Consider the following 15,958-nt stretch of genomic DNA (forward strand, 5'->3'; position numbering starts at 1 on the left):
GTCAGAGAGATCAGAGAGGGGCAGCTTTAGAGAAACAAGAGAAGTGGAAGTGGTAGTGGTAGTGTTAGTGGGAGCTTAATATATATATATATATATATATATATATATATGAGAATCTTTATAGTAGACTTGGTTGTACCATGCTCATGGTACACCCTGGGACATTTTTTGTAATTTATTGCAATTTAAGGTGTACACCCAACCCAAACTTTTCAGCCCATGTCATAATGTTTCAAATGGATATATAATTTTTCTGATTTCACTCTCCTCTTTTTCTTTACGTTTCTCTCTCCTCTATCACTATGTCTCGTTCTTCTTCATTTTTCCTCTCTGATAATTTTTAACCGCCATTTTTGCTTGGTTCCAGCTTCTTGCAAGCTCCTTTTGATGCTCATTTTCAAGCTCTTTGTTCATTTTAATTCAATTTCTTTAGTTGTTATATCTGAGCAAAGAATAATATTTTTGTGCACATATGAGCAAAATAAAATATGCTCATTTTAATATAATGAGCAAACATTTTAAAAAGATAATGATCAAATCATCAAATAACAGTGTACATTTTGACAAATAAACATATAAACTTGTTCATTTTGTGCGAATGAACAATAATTTTGGAGAATCAATTTTGCAACAAGTAACTGACACATATTTATTCAAAACTCTTATTGCTCATTTACATTATTTTTTGAACCATTGTAATATTCATTTATCAAGTTTCAAAAACAGAATAAGAACTAGCTCATTTTGTGCTAATAAACAGTAATTTTGGATAATGAATTTTGCAACTAGTAACTGACATCTATTGTCATTAACTCAACACTTGAGCAAAATTCTTCATGTCATTTACAGTATTTTGAATCACTGTAGATTAATTTAATAATTCCTAAACATAACAAGTAAATTCCAAAAAGAATAAAAAAAAAATTTACCTGAATTAGTTTCTGATTGCATGCCAATAGTAAGTATTTCACTGAATGAAGAAATTTGCAATTCTGTTGTTGATTCGCATGTTTGAATTGATTCCGCCATTAACAATGTTGTTAAAATCGAGATTCTAGTTTGAATCGAAAACAACTTTTAGAATCGAATCGTAAAATCGAATCGTAGAATCGTAAGATTCTACAAAAATATAATCAAGATATTGCACTCAATCTTTCATTGAATATGCTAAAATTAATAAAGTTAAAAAGATAGTATATATAATGGCATAACTAATAATTATCTCTTATTTCTTTGTTGTCATGATTTAAACTTGCGAGGTTTTCGCTAGTAACAGAAATGTATAGAATCGTCTAGAATCGCGAATCGAATCGTCTACCATATTTTGAATCGTAAAATCGCAAGATTTTAAGATTTGAATCGTGATTTTAATAACTTTGGCCATTAATGATTCGCACAAATGAGTTGAATCCGCCATTGTTGATTTGCAAAAATGAGCGAAATTAGCTTCTGAATCATCGCTAATACAAGTTATTGCTTTTAATAAAAAAAAATTTACAACTCTAATTCAGATGTTTGAGTTGAATCTGCCATGAATGATCTGCAAGGTTGTGTTGGTTCCTCCATTTTTTTTTTAAAGCTTTGGAAGGAAGAGGGAGAAATAACAATTAATACCCCAAAATTACCAGCTTGCCCCTTAACTTGCAATTAACTACGAAAATTCCCCTGGGTGTACCATGAGCATGGTACACCCGGGTGTACCATGAGTGGACTCATATATATATATATATATATATATATATATATATATGTATATATATATATATATATTATATATATATATAATATATATATATATATATATATATATGACGCAGTAGAAAACTATGGAGATTAGCAAGCACTAATCTCAAATTAAGAACGATCAGATTCACAAGCGATGAATCTGTAAAAACTCCGGAATCCACCAAAAAGAGTATAAACTGTGTGATATTATTAAAATTCAAAAACTGCCTCCAAACATTGACCTAATAATGTTTAAATACGTTAAACAAAATCCTAAAACGAAATTAAGGAAATAATTAAATTCGAAAATAATTAAAAAGCTGATTTCGGGCCTTAAATGGACCTGGATGGCCTAAAAAGCCTATACATCACAGCATAGCGGTGAGTTTGACTCGTTGGGCCGTTCTGCTTTCGAAAAGGTATCACAATAGTCAATCGAACTCCGTCGGCCCATTTTCCGCAAAACAGTTCAGGCTTTTTGTCGCAAATCCTTTTCGAACTTCTCCGCCAATCTGCCTACGTCAATATATATATATAATATAATATAATATAAAGCAGAGTATGAAAGCCGATTCATGAAATCACGACATTTTAGATGTCCTCATTGAACGTCGTTTGTCGCGTTCATTAAGTGTCATGTTATATTTTTTTTATATACAAATAGAGTTCTGAATTGATTAAAATACATATAGAGTTGAGTTCACAATGAAAAACTTAAATATAATAAATTGATTATAACTTTTATTATATAGTTCACAAAATTATAATTTTTGTACCATTGTAAAAAGTTTAAAAATTAATTTAAAATAAGATTCATATATACTATATTTAAAATTTTATATTAAAGTAACATATAAGAGAAAAGTTTGACTATACTAACGTATTAAAGTAACCTACTACAATTGAAATTAGTGATTCAATTAGAATAAGGATTAAATTATTAAAGTAACCTACTAGAATTGGAATTAGAAATTTTATCAGAATTAGGATTGTTATAAGAGATTCAATTAAAATTAGGGTTGTTCTAGAAAATCTATTCAGGTTAGAATTAGAATATTCAAAGTTATATATACTAGATTGTCCGCAGTCAATTTTGCACATTGAGTTTTTTTTCCTATATTTTATTTTCACTTAAGCTAATTACGTTAACAACATAATATAAATTTTCGAATTTTGACATCTTCATTGGACGTCATTTGTCGCGTTCATTAAGTGTCATGTCATATTTTTTTTTAATATATATATAGAGTTCTAAATTGATTAAATACAAATATATTGTAATATCCCGTCTTTAAGTATTAATAAACTTCGTAATCACCAAGTTAAATATAAATTAAATCTTCTTAAACTAACAAAACAAGAGTTAAAGGTAATAAAAAGTGTATTAACTTATTTCAAGTTTCTTATACTAAACCTAATTATAGACAATCGAACAACAAACTATATACTTGAACAATAAAATAAAAAACTAAATAAAACCAATATTTACAAAAGTACCCCTGGAGCTCTAGCCTACATCTTCTTCCTTCCTCCATTTTTCTTCTTTGGCAAATCCTTTAGAAGCATTCACACATGAAATCAAACACTTTAACTCTATATTACAATGCTCATGTCAGAATTCCTTTTCATTAGTCAATAAAGCTTGTTACAATATCTCACAAAATCTGGAAGAAGCTCCAAACTTTGAATTCTCAATCTTCCTTCATTAATGTAACTTGACCAAAGTTCATATGTTTTGATTTATAAATTGAACAGCAAAGCAATGGTAACCTCCAACAAGTTCTATAAATACCGATCGATTTCCAGGATTTGCCAACACCAAACAAAACCAAAAATCAGAATTTTTGGAGATAATATTAGCCAAAAATAAACCCACTTCTTTGCTTCCTCCTCTATTTTTGGGCGAGCTCCACCACACCACCACCACCTACTGCGTCTTCGTGTACCACGACACAGTCACGCAGCAGCCCGCCACCTAGCCACCGGACACTTCCGCCGACCACCAACGACCCACCCTCACGCACTCCTCTTATTCTTTCCCTACACCCACTTGCACTCCCTTCTCTCTCCTCGACCCACCTGCATGAACCTCTACCTCAAACGAACCACCCTGACATTTTCAAGCTTGCCGCTGCAGCCTCCATATCCGGCGACGTGCGTTTTGTCGCGTTTCCTCTTTCCTTGTCGCAAGGTATATAGAACTGTTAAAATATTGAAGGCCTTCCTCATTTCATCTATCTTTAGCATTTGATAACTATTAATTACTATGTTATTGTTAGAATAATAAGAACAATCTTTAATTATTTAGCATATAACTATACTATTGTTGTAATCACACTACTATATAAGCATTGTAATCATTCAAGAGAAATAACAACATTGTTAAGAATAATATTCGATACATATTTATATTTATATATCTTATATTATTTATGCACTATTAGCACTATATCCTAACAATGGTATCAAGAGCTAGAACGATCAAGAAGGCTCTAGCATGATTTCCGCAAAGTTAGAAATACTTCATAAAATACAATATTATCTACAAAAAAAAAAAAAAAAGAATAGCATTGACAAGCACAATAAACCAACAACAAGTTCCACTTTTCAACAGTAGCAATTACGAATATTGGAGCATTCGAATGAAGACTGTTTTACGTGCTTTTGGAGTATGGGAAGTTATTGAGTCAGGTATACCAACAACTACACCAAATGAAGGAGAATCTGCTGTAGGAGGAGTTGATTGCCAAAAAAAGGATGCGGAAGCATTAGCCAAAATTCACTTAGCTACTACAGACTCGGTATTTCCTCAAATAATGAATGCTACCTCAGCAAAAACAAGCATGGGATACCTTGAAAAGTGAATTTCAAGGAACCGGAAAAATGAAGGCTGTCAAATTACAATCTCTTCAACTTGAGTTTGATAATTTGAAGATGAAAAAATATGAATGTATAAAAGTCTGCAAGAGTGATAGAAATTGTGAATCAGTTAAAAGCCATGGGTGAAGATATAACTGATCAACTAGTTGTGCAGAAAATGTTATTAACTTTATCAAAAAAATTTAAATTAGTTGCACAAATAATTGAAGAGTCAAAAGATATTACAAAATTATCTCTTGTGGATTTTCTTGGTTCTCTACAAATACATGAACAGAGAATGAATATTAGGGATGATGAAACATCGTCAGAAGGTCTAGAGGGAGCTTTCAAGGCATAAACCCTCATCGTCGAAACCTCATAATAATTCAAGAGGAAATTTATTCAAGCACAAGAATTCATACAACAATAGAGAGAGAAATCAAAAAGGTAAATTTCCTCCTTGCAAAATTTGTAAAAATACAAATCATGAAGAAAAGAATTGTTGGCACAAGGAAAAACTGCAATGCAATTATTGCGAGAAATTTGGTCATACTGAAAATGTATGAAGATTTAAGAAACAACAAGCAAGCGTTTCAGAGACAATTGATGAAGAAGGTTATCTATTTTATGCTAATTAAAATAATAGTAACAAAAAGGATGATTAGCTTATAGATAGTGGATGCACAAATCATATGACAAAGCAATCTGCTATTTTCACCAACATTGACACATCTGTTAAAATCCCTATCAAAATGGGTAACGGATCAATGGTGAAGTCTGAAGGCAAAGGCACAATTGCTGTTTAGACAAAACTGGGGACAAGGTTTATTAAAGATGTTCTTTATGTCCCTAGCTTAAATCAAAATTTACTTAGTGTTCCTAAAATGATTCAAAATGGATATTTTGTCCATTTTAAGGATGAATCATGTGCAATATTGGACCCACAAAAAAATCAACTTGCTAATGTTAAAATGCAACAGAAATGTTTTCCTTTAAATTGGCAATATGAAGGGAAAGAAAAGGTAATGCAAGCTCAAGGAGATGAAGCTACATGGCTATGGCACAAACGCTTTGGTAATTGTAATTTTCAGAATCTAAAACTTCTTTCACAGAGAAATATGGTGAAGGGTATACCAGTTATGTCAAATATAATTGGTGTTTGCAGTGGTTGTCAATTGGGAAAATGACAAGACAACCATTTCCAAAAGGACTTGCACGAAGAGCGACAAAGAAATTACAGCTCGTACATACAGATGTATGTGGTCCAATGAGAACTCCTTCTCTTGATGATAACAGGTATTTCATCTTATTCATTGATGATTATTCTCGAATGACATGGGTACACTTCATGAAAGATCGTTCTGAGGTCTTTAAAACATTTAATAAATTCAAGAATTATGTTGAAAAAGAAAGTTCTTCACAAATCATGAAACGGCACAGAGTATACCTCATCAGAATTCAACAAATTTTGTGATGCGGAAGGTATACGTCATCAACTTACTGTTTCATACACACCACAACAAAATGGTGTGACTGAAAGAAAGAAAAGAACCGTAATGGAGATGGCAAGATCAATGCTCAAGGATAAGGCAATGCCTAACAAGTTTTGGGCAGAAGCAGTCTATACATCCGTGTATCTTCAACATCGACTCTCAACAAAAGCAATAGAAGGTCGAACACCAATTGAAGCATGACTGGATATAAACCATTTGTAAGTCATTTAAGGGTATTTGGATGCATATGTTATGCTCATATACCTGATCAAAAGCGTCACAAACTTGAGGATAAAGCTGAAAAGGGAATTTTCCTTGGCTATAGCTCTCAATCTAAAGAATACAGAGTATATAACCCATATACTCATAAAATTCAAGTTACAGGGATGTAGTGTTTGACGAAGGTGCGTCATGGAATTGGGAGCAAAATGACCTTGATAAAAGATATGTGACAACACCATCAGTACCACTAATATCTATTCCTGTTAATCAGACAGGTCAACGCTCGCAGGAGGAGATCGACAATAATGAATCTGATTCTCATGGATTTGAGTTTGGTAGCTCTACAGAATCACCTCCAAGAAGGACTCGAAGAATCTCTGACATATATGACACTACTGAAAGAATCCCAGATCTTGAACTTGAACAATGTGAATTTTGTTGTCTTACTACTCATGAACCAGTAAACTATGAGCAAGCTTCTCAATATGAAGAATGGAGAGCTGCTATGAAAGAAGAAATTCGCATGATTGAGAAAAATCAAACATGGGAATTGCAAGATACGCCACTAAACAAAGATGTCATTGGTGTAAAATGGATATTCAAGACAAAATTCAATCCAAATGGCTCAATTCAAAAGCACAAAGCCAGACAGGTATTAAAAGGATATTCACAACAATTCGACATTGATTATAATGAGACATTTGCTCCGGTGTCAAGATAAGATACAGTAAGAGTAATTCTTGCTCTAGCTGCACAGCGAAAATGGAAAATTTATCAACTTGATGTCAAGTCTGCTATTATTTTAAATGGATTTCTCGAGGAAGAGATCTATATTGAACAACCTCTAGGGTTTGTAGTGAAAGGAAAGGAAGATAAAGTACTGAACCTAAAGAAAGCTCTATATGGGCTCAAACAAGCTCCACGTGCTTGGTATAGTCGAATTGATGGTTACTTTATTCAACAAGGATTCAAGAGGAGTCCTAATGAAGCAACATTATACCTAAAAATGGATGGGACTAATGTCATAATCTTATCACTTTATGTGGATGATCTAATCATTACTGGGAACAATCCAACAATGATAGAAGCATTTAAGCAAGACATGATGAAGCAATTTGAAATGACTGATCTTGGTCTAATGAATTATTTTCTTGGTATGGAGATTGAACAAACCAAAGAAGGGATTTTCAGTCAAAAGAAATATGCACAAAACATCTTGAAAAAGTTTAAGATGGAAAATTGCAAACTGGTTTCCACTCCGTTAGCTTAGAATGAAAAGTTAAGCAAGGAAGATGATCTCGAAGATGCTGATGTTAAACAATACAAAAGCATAATTGGGAGTTTATTATATCTTACAACTACAAGACCATATATGATGTATGTTGTAAGCATGTTAGCAAGGTTTATGCAGAAACCAAGCCAAATACACTTACAAGCAATCAAGAGAGTTCTTTGCTATCTAAAAGGAACCTCATATTATGGAATATGGTACAAGCCCATTAAAAATTCTGAATTAATTGGATATTCAGACAGCGATTGGGCAGGATCCATAGATGTTATGAGAAGTACATCGGGATATATATTTTCACTGGGAAATGGAGTATTTTCTTGGCTAAGTCAAAAGCAAGATACCGTGGCTCAATCAACAGCGGAAGCAGAGTATATTGTCGTATTTGCTGCTGCAAATCAAACTATTTCGCTACGAAGAATTTTAGCAGAAATGGGACAAGAGCAAAAACAAGTAACGAAGATATATTATGATAGTAAATCTGCTATTGCTATTGCTAAGAATCCAGTACTACATCGAAAGACTAAATATATAGAAATAAAATATCAGTTTGTACGTGAAGTTAAAAGTGCAGGAAAGATCAGCTTAATTCATTGTGCCTTAGAAGAACAAATTGCTGACGTATTTACAAAAGCTCTTTCGAAAACAAGTTTCGAGTACTTGAGAGAAAAGCTTGGCGTTCAAAGGAAGTTCTTCAAGGAGGAGTTTTAAAATATTGAAGGCCTTCCTCATTTCATCTATCTTTAGCATTTGACAACTATTAATTACTATGTTATTGTTAGAATAATAAGAACAACCTTTAATTATTTAGCATATAACTATACTATTGTTGTAATCACACTACTATATAAGCATTGTAATCATTCAAGAGAAATAACAACATTATTAAGAATAATATTCAATACATATTTATATTTATATATCTTATATTATTTATGCACTATTAGCACTATATCCTAACAAGAACTTTGTTCTGTTACCTTTATTTGTCTCTTTCTTGTTGTCTATGTGGAACTAGTATTTGCTTTATATTTAAATGTTAATTAGTGGGCTCAATTATTATTTGAACCTGATTATTGATATTTAGACCCAAGTTTTAGAATATGAGAAACATACTAAGAAGTAATCTAGATAAGCTAATGCATCCTAAGGTCTAACTCTTATATCAGAAACCCATGTACAAACTTGTTAAAAGTAATCAACCTATATATATTACTATTCTAATTCTTCAACTCTAACGTTAGTCATAAAAACTTGATCTAATTTATAGTCATGTGAACAAGATAAATTAATTATTATAAAATTTAACTTACATAAGAAAACTCGTAACTTATATATATCCACTAAATCATGAGTAAGCATACTTTGGTAATATTCACAATAAGTTCTAATGTGAGTTAGATGTAAAAATAAAATAAAATAAAATGATTATTTTAAATGAGGGAGGTTATGATAATAATATGTCTTCATGTATTTTCTTAATAAGTAATGTAAGTAAAGACATTAAAAAAAATATAAGAGACATGTCTAAGGGTTAAGATAATTATTAATATTATTTAATTATTGGTTAGATAAAGGGAAAAGGCATATTACAAGTCTCCTCCGACTATCAAAGTTACTAAGCAGGAATTGAGGTAACATAACCTGCTAACACCCGCATTCCCTTTCTAAAATATATGTTTTATTTTGATCTTTATATAATGTTTATGTTAAATGTATGCTTTTATGGATTGCGGGATATGAAATTCTTTTGTAAACCTGATGTTTCAAGACGTTGCGTAATTTATGATGATTTGCTAAAGATTAAAGAATAAGATTTCCATGATGATTGTATAGTATAATGTATAGATAAAAAGAAGTGTAACATGATAAACAAAAGTGGAAGATGGTTCCTGGCAGTACGATGTTATGTTGGTCATGCACGTACCGTTCTATTCTATGACGAAAACGCCACCTTCTGGTTAGGGGCAAATGTCTCTGGTGGCACCACACTATGCATGGCTTTATGCAATCTTCTGGTTAAGGACGATGTCACTGGTGACTATTGCCCTATGATTATGATGATGACGATATCTGATGATGATGGGAGACGTCCCTATATGTTATACTCGCCAAGTTACCAATAAGATAATTATGATGACGATTATGATAAGAGGATAAGAATGAATTCATGTTTACATAAAATGTTTATGAAATCTTTTTACTTTATTCTCTCTCCTCCCTATTTTGCAACTAAAATGAATTGAAATGAATTTACGATGTTAGAGTAGTATGTTACTGGGCTTCGACTCATGACGTTTTGCTTTTCTGTTTTAGGTAATGATGGGGATGACGGAATGGCGTAGCAGTGAGGAATAACTACTCCGTACTTAAATTATGCAGATCACTCTTATTATTATGTATTCTAAGCTTAAGAACATTAGTATATGAACCTTAACTATGCTTCACTTAGTTATTTATGCATTTCTATGTTATGTTCTTTGACGAACTTATGTTGCCTTGTATTTTCCAAAAAGGAAAGTACGGCAGTAACGCACCGACTAAGTTAAGTCTTCCGCTGCTAATTAAGAGTTAATTTATGAATTAATATTTTTTTTTCTTCTTTTTGCCTTTTTAACTCGAGTTCGAGAATCGGGATCCCTTGATCCGCAAGTTTCAGAAACTTGTGGATGCTAAAAAGGAAAAGATGAAGACTGAAAGTCTGGAATGCTAACGTCTCGCGTTTTAAACAGCACTACTATGACCCCTATTTCCTTTCCGTAATCGAACCTTCCACAGAAAGCAGCTCACCATTGAACCTTGCTGAGCTAGTGTAGCTCAGTATCTTCCCTGGACAGTCAATAATTGTTCCTTCAGTTCCCCCCTTAGGGGGAATGAATATGCCTCCTTTCGTATATCTCCCATACCCAGCATTTCTTATGGTTTGGGCGATTATCATTCCACTCCTGCCGCACCTTTCATTCATGTTACGAGCAGAATTCCTCGGCTGACAGAAGGACGGGAACCTTCTTCCTAAGAATGAGATCGACGCTCACTTAGAGCGCGTCATATTCTACAGGATTAAACCTATAGGACTTAAAGAATTATGGGGATCCGTGTCGAAAAGCAAGACCCTTTTCGATTGTAAATTGGGTTAATGTTACAAGGCTTACAGGAAGACCTCCTAACCCTTCTTAATCTCTAAGGCGGTTTTGTCAACGAACGCGTCGGATTTACTAACAGAAGGACTTCTTCCACTTATTGATCTCATACAAACTACTCGCTTTCCCCTTAAAAGGAAGGTTACCAGCAAGAATACATTCCTCATTATATCTTATGCTTTTACCTTTTTTTATTCCAATTTTGCCAAAAAAAATGGGGTTAATTTTGGACCTTATTTTAATGGTCTTGATCTTCTTCTAAGCATAAGCAAAGGTAACTCACCCTTTCCTCTTTTCTGATTGATGGAGTTTTAATTACATTTAGCTTTAATTATGGATTTTCTTTCTTTTGAGCTTCTATCTTTATGGTGTACTATATACATTGTTTTGATGTCCATTTTATACTTGTTTCAAGAGTTTATATTAGTCCTCTTAGTATTGAAGTTTGTGATTTTTCGGCGATTAGTTAAAGTTGGTGTTGCTCCTTATACCCAAACCATAATTGGTGCCATCAAGGTCAATTTTGCCTTAAAGTTAGCATATATACATAGTGTAAAAGTCAAAATATTGACACACAATATTATGAAACAATTAAACTGTATGTCACCACTATAACATTTCTACAAATATCAAGTATCTTGTTACCATCAACTTTACAGTTTTTACTGATAGATATTTTCTTGATATATACTTTCAAAAATAACATCAACTTTCTACTTATAGACAACTTAATGTATATGTGTTATTTGTGTTTTAGGAGACGAAATAGTTTACATATATTGCAATTAATATGTCACATAAGATGTTAGACAAACAAATTTAAATGGTCAAAATTGTGCATTGATAAGTTTAGAAGTTAAGTAATTGAAATTCTTAAAGGACAAAGGAAATATAAATCGATAGGATATTTTGGAATTGGTAAGATGAATTTTCCTACCGAACCAAAACCTCTCACAGATCAACCCGGTAGGGTTACCAGGCTTAACACTATGAGAGTAAGGGGGATGGTAAGGGGAATCCCTACCCTCAGAGTGTCCCTAGTGGGAATTGAACCTCTCACCTCAAGGTTGAAAGGCACAATTCCAACCACTAGGCCAAGCTTAGCTTGGTAATATATATCTATAAGATGGTAAAGCATAAATTTGGATTGAATAATGAAATACTATTTTACCTTTATTTCTTTCTTATGGATAGATATAATTTTCAATCAGCAAAAACTATAAAATGATAATATTTTGAAACTATATCTTGAAAAATTCGACAATATTTTACATGATTATATTTTTTTTCAAATCTAATAAAGTGAGTTAAAAGGTATATAAGATGGTAAGCATAATAGAAAAGACAAAAAAAGACCCCTTATTTAAATGAGAATAAAGTGAGCGGAGTCAGAGTAGTAAAGTCTACTTTATATCTCTCTCCATTACTCATTCTTTACTTTATATCATACTCTCAACTCTAGAACACTAAAACCCTAACTGAATCGAATTCTCCCCCTTTTCAGTAATTATAAATGCTAGAGTTTACAATTGTATTACGTTTATCAACAAATTCATCGTATGATGAGATTATTAGTCATCATCAATTACTGTCATCATCGTCAAGATCATCGTAATGTTGATTATGTTTTCTGATTCTGCTTTATATGCCCGGGCCCTCATTCCAAAAGAAATTACTCTTGCATTTATCTAAGGAAGAATGGAAGCTAAGGGTAAAGTAGTGCATTATATTTGATAATTGACTTTAGTGGCCATATTAGCCAGAATGAGAATGGTTCAACCTGCTTGAGAAAGAGTTATATATATATATATATATATATATATATATATATATATATATATATATATATATATATATATTATATATATATATATATATATATATTATATATATATATATATATATATATATATATATATATATATATATATATATATATAGAGTGTGTTTCTCTTGAATATATCTCCAAAAGTGGCATTCTTTCTATTTATAATCGAACAGCCCAAATACACTAGTGAAAAGGATTCCTCCATTTGTATAATTTAGCAAAAGCAGCTAATATAGAAGACGAGATATTTTTAAGTACATTATTGAAAAGTTGATTTGTGAAAGTTGACTAGTTTGACCTAACATCGAACAATACTTATCTAGGATATCTTTTAATAGCTTGGCAACTCTCGAAGTGGCTTTCACAAAAACCATGGTACCATTTGTGAAAGTAAGAAAAGGAATTTTAACTCTAGAGTGGCCTAATTTTATCACTATGGATTTGCTACTAGTAGTGTTGGCTTGATAATGATGGCTAGGTAAAACTTCAGCACAAAGAATAAAAAATATAGGAAGACAAAGAATCCCCTCAATGAATTTCCCGAGAAGGTGTAAAAAATTCACCTAAAATACCGTTAATAACCAATGCTAAGAAAGAAACAATAGTGATGCACTGTTTAAACCAACTAATCCATTAATAGCAGAATTCTAGTTTTTTGGAAGTAGTGAAGATGAAACTCCACTCTAATCGATCATAGGCTTTGTCCATATTTCTATTATATAAATCAAGGGAGGAGGTGTGGTGTTCTCTTTTGAAGTGACTAAAATACCCTCTAACAATTTAAAACAATATTTTTTTTTTATAAAAAATTTAAAAATGAGAATCAATGAAACTTGTCTCTATTATATAAGTCAAGGGATGAGGTGTGGTGTCCTCTTTTGAAGTGACTAAAATACCCTCTAATAATTTAAAACAATATTTTTCTTTTTGTAAAAAATTAAAAAATGAGAATCAATGAAACTTGCCATATGAGTATGTCAAAAATGAAATATGCAATACCATTAATAGCTTGAAAAACTAGATTGAAACAATCAATTCATGAAATCAATTAGAATCTTCAACCCAAAAAAAGTTAGCAATATATCGTGATAATATAATATTTCAAATTTACAAAGTTCAAACTATATGGTTTACTAACATTTATAATTGTTAAAAACTATACTAAAGTCGCTGAAAAGAAAATTATTAAATTATTCACCAAATTTTACAGTGACGGTATTGAACAGTTAAAAATCATTCACCTTTAATTTAAAAAGATAATAACATCTACAAAAGAACCTCAATAATTTACATCACTATCAAAATAACTTTAGATAAAAAAAAGACATGTCCATTTATATATAACTATATAAGATTGTCGACGCACGCATCGAGTGCATATGCATCTAGTCTAATTTTAAAGCAAGTTGCTCTTCCATACCTTTCTTATTTTTAATTTCAAGGAATGAAAAACCTCACAAGCTAATAACACAATATTTTAGATAAGTCTTTGAGAAACAAAAGCTCTCCCCAGCGGATGGATAACTTTCCCAATAATAACTTTAAGACGATGACCTATAATTCTAGAAATGATTTGGTATATAGTAGAACAAAATAGGCAGAAAATGATTATGATTAGACGGAGCTTCAATTTATGGAACTAAGGGAGATAAATGTATGATTTATTTCTTGGAAAAATTGATTTAAACGTCCTAATTATAGGCATCTTGACAAAAACAGTCCCAACTTCAATTTAATATTGACTGGTCCTAATTTTGAGGGGTGTTTACAAAAGCGGTCCAGGTTAACCAGTAACCGATTTAAAATGTTAAATTCTTTTTAGCTTTTTTTTTTTTTTTTTTTTGCTATTTTAATTATTTATCTCCTCTTTCTCTCTCTTCTCTCCTTCCTCCCCTTCCCCCTCCTCCTCTTCCTTCTCCCCTGCCATCCACCCCTCCCTTGCCACCTCCCCTCCCCCTCCCCTACGGCCCCCTGCCACATATGACATACCTTAATTCCCACCCCACAGCCCCCTTTCCCTCCTCTATATATCTCCCAATATTCTACTACATAGCACCTGAAAAGGAACAAATCAATATAAAAGCGACCCCGCTTATTCCTGCCGCATTGAAAAGCCTATGTCTGATGATCACTACCCATGATTCCATGAACAAGTGGCTCCTAAAATGTTCATCAAACCACAAGACATGAACAAGAATGAATACTTGGCCTTCAACCAGAAAATTCTCAGTATTGAGTTTCTCCAAATCAACATATGCAAAATGCAAATAATCTACCATGCTTTTTAACTTTAGCATGAAGATAAAGATGTGCCTACTCCACATTACCTTCTGCCTAAGAAAACCAAGTCTCTTTTAGGAGAAACCCCATCACTATATCTGAAATCTCACTGGAGAGAAATTGTGACAACACACTACCAAAACCCAAATCTCCACTTAAATCAAAATTAGCACCCTTATTTCTCCAATTGCTTCCCATTTTGCTACTGCAGTATCTCTAACATGAAACATCAATTATAAAGCTAATTCAGGTTAAATGTTATTGCTACATCCATTTAGATTACTTAAATTCTATTTTATAAGCAAATAGTAATCAATGATTTATCCCTCCATGCAACTCCATAAGATAAAAATTATTATATAATATCACAGTCAGTCCAGCACTCAATCATACCCAATCAAGAAAAAGAAAAAGGGGTCTTATATATTCGGCACCTTTCTACACTAGCCAAATATCATTTCTGGAATAGCACAAGCTAGACGTATTTATATACACCTCATCTAATCTATATATTATAACAAACCATTGCATGAGGTGGTGGCGGGACAGGGGAGGTAGTTTTGGGGGCGGAGGAGGTGGTGGAAGGGAAAATATGGGGTTTCGGGGGTGGAGGGTGGTGGGGGGAAAGGGGTAGTGGGGTGGAAGTGAAGGGGGTGAGGCGTCAATGGAGGGGGAGGGACAATGGAGGAAAGAGAAGAAAAAAGATAGAAAAAAATAGCAAGTTAACTGCTACAGCAAGTAAGAAACCTGATGAGACTATTATTTTAAAACACCTCTTAAAGTTTGGACTGACTAATATTAAATTGAAGTTGTGACTGTTTTTGTCAGGGTGCACATATTTGGGACTATTTAAATCAAATTTTCCTTATTTCTTTTTAAAAAATTTCGAATGGAAAAAAGCTTTTAATCGCTCGGAAAATCGAATTACCAACCGAAGTCCAATACTTTTGATAAAAAAAAAAAGTGGGAATCAATCAGCCCAAGTGGTTTATCAGGAGCTAAATCGAAAGCTACATTTCTAATTTTTTTCCATCGTTATTTCAAAACAGAGGAAAGAGTTAACTTCTACTCATATTATAGTTTCAAGTAAAGAAAAATCCAAATAATAATCTAAACAAAGGAA

The sequence above is a fragment of the Beta vulgaris genome, chromosome 8 (genome assembly GCF_026745355.1).
Source record: "Beta vulgaris subsp. vulgaris cultivar EL10 chromosome 8, EL10.2, whole genome shotgun sequence".
In the NCBI taxonomy this organism is placed as follows: Eukaryota; Viridiplantae; Streptophyta; class Magnoliopsida; order Caryophyllales; family Amaranthaceae; genus Beta; species Beta vulgaris.